The sequence below is a fragment of the Sprattus sprattus genome, assembly GCF_963457725.1.
Source record: "Sprattus sprattus genome assembly, chromosome: 15".
NCBI lineage: Eukaryota > Metazoa > Chordata > Actinopteri > Clupeiformes > Clupeidae > Sprattus > Sprattus sprattus.
The window spans coordinates 2,982,542-2,985,041 of record NC_137913.1 but is presented as its reverse complement, the minus strand read 5'-3'; the positions used below and the strand labels follow the sequence as shown (position 1 = coordinate 2,985,041).

Sequence of the window (2,500 nt, the reverse complement as noted above, 5' to 3'; positions counted from 1 at the left end):
TATCTCCACTCTCTACCTCCCACTCTCTACCTCCCTCTATCTCCACTCTCTACCTCCCACTCTCTACCTCCCTCTATCTCCACTCTCTACCTCCCACTCTCTACCTCCCTCTATCTCCACTCTCTACCTCCCACTCTCTACCTCCCTCTATCTCCACTCTCTACCTCCCACTCTCTACCTCCCTCTATCTCCACTCTCTACCTCCCTCTATCTCCACTCTCTACCTCCCTCTATCTCCACTCTCTACCTCCCTCTATCTCCACTCTCTATCTCCCTCTATCTCCACTCTCTACCTCCCTCTATCTCCACTCTCTACCTCCCTCTATCTCCACTCTCTACCTCCCTCTATCTCCACTCTCTACCTCCCTCTATCTCCACTCTCTACCTCCCTCTATCTCCACTCTCTACCTCCCTCTATCTCCACTCTCTACCTCCCTCTATCTCCACTCTCTACCTCCCTCTATCTCCACTCTCTACCTCCCTCTATCTCCACTCTCTACCTCCCTCTATCTCCACTCTCTACCTCTCTCTATCTCCACTCTCTACCTCCTTCTATCTCCACTCTCTACCTCCCTCCATCTCCACTCTCTACCTCCCTCCATCTCCACTCTCTACCTCCCTCTATCTCCACTCTCTACCTCCCTCTATCTCCACTCTCTACCTCCCTCTATCTCCACTCTCTACCTCCCTCTATCTCCACTCTCTACCTCCCTCTATATCCACTCTCTACCTCCCTCTATCTCCACTCTCTACCTCCCTCTATCTCCACTCTCTACCTCCCTCTATCTCCACTCTCTACCTCCCTCTATCTCCACTCTCTACCTCCCTCTATCTCCACTCTCTACCTCCCTCTATCTCCACCCTCTACCTCCCTCTATCTACACTCTCTACCTCCCTCTATCTCCACTCTCTACCTCCCTCTATCTCCCACTCTCTACCTCCCTCTATCTCCACTCTCTACCTCCCTCTATCTCCACTCTCTACCTCCCTCTATCTCCACTCTCTACCTCCCTCTATCTCCACTCTCTACCTCCCTCTATCTCCACTCTCTACCTCCCTCTATCTCCACTCTCTACCTCCCTCTATCTCCACTCTCTACCTCCCTCTATCTCCACTCTCTACCTCCCTCTATCTCCACTCTTACTTCAGTTTTATGTGGAGAGAACATAGAATATAACCAGCTCTGATGTCACTGTTGCCAGGGTAACAGTGGAGCTGTGAGTTGGCGGGGTCACTAAGGGTCACTGCAAGATCAAACACACACGAACACACACACACACACACACACACACACACACACACTCAGTGTGTGTGTCTCTACTGTCATGATTTGAGTGAATTTCGTGATAGAAACAGTGAAATTCAAATGAAAGGTCATCTCATGCGAAACTAGGAAAGCCTTCAGGTAAGACACCACAACTAGATGAGAACATGCCAAAGTGTCCAGATTACAGTATTATGCTGGTCACACACACACACACACACACACACACACACACACACAAAACTAGACGAGAACATGCCAAAGTGTCCAGATTACAGTATTATGCTGGTCACACACACACACACACACACACACAAAACTAGACGAGAACATGCCAAAGTGTCCAGATTACAGTATTATGCTGGTCACACACACACACACACACACACACACACACACACACACAAAACTAGACGAGAACATGCCAAAGTGTCCAGATTACAGTATTATGCTGGTCACACACACACACACACACACACACACACACACACACAAAACTAGACGAGAACATGCCAAAGTGTCCAGATTACAGTATTATGCTGGTCACACACACACACACACACACACACACACACACACACACAAAACTAGACGAGAACATGCCAAAGTGTCCAGATTACAGTATTATGCTGGTCACACACACACACACACACACACACACACACAAACTAGACGAGAACATGCCAAAGTGTCCAGATTCTCACTAGCCCATCTCTCTCCTGTCGTCATGATTTTAGTCAGTAACTAACCTGTCGTCATGATTTTAGTCAGTAACTAACCTGTCGTCATGATTTTAGTCAGTAACTAACCTGTCGTCATGATTTTAGTCACTAACTAACCTGTCGTCATGATTTTAGTCAGTAACTAACCTGTCGTCATGATTTTAGTCAGTAACTAACCTGTTCAATATGTTCAGGAATGGACTGACTGCACAATGAACACATGGCTCATACAGTGTGTGTGTGTGTGTGTGTGTGTGTGTGTGTGTGTGTGTGTGTGTGTGTGTGTGTGTGTGTGTACTGAATGCACACTTACTTAACACATGGCTTATACATGGCGGTCATAGCTGCATATTCCTATGAATAAACCCCTTGGCAGACCCCCTCACACACACACACACACACACACACACACACACATGAATAAACCCCTTGGCAGACCCCCTCACACACACACACACACACACACACACACACACATGAATAAACCCCTTGGCAGGGTGGCCCGGGGATATTC

General features: G+C 47.9%; 1 protein-coding gene across 1 annotated transcript in view; it reads right to left on the bottom strand.

The window, feature by feature from the left end:
* Nucleotides 1–2,500, bottom strand: part of LOC308375730 (membrane-associated phosphatidylinositol transfer protein 2-like) — a gene marked incomplete at both ends in the record, with an annotated part of 62,490 nt that overhangs the window by 58,959 nt on the left and 1,031 nt on the right.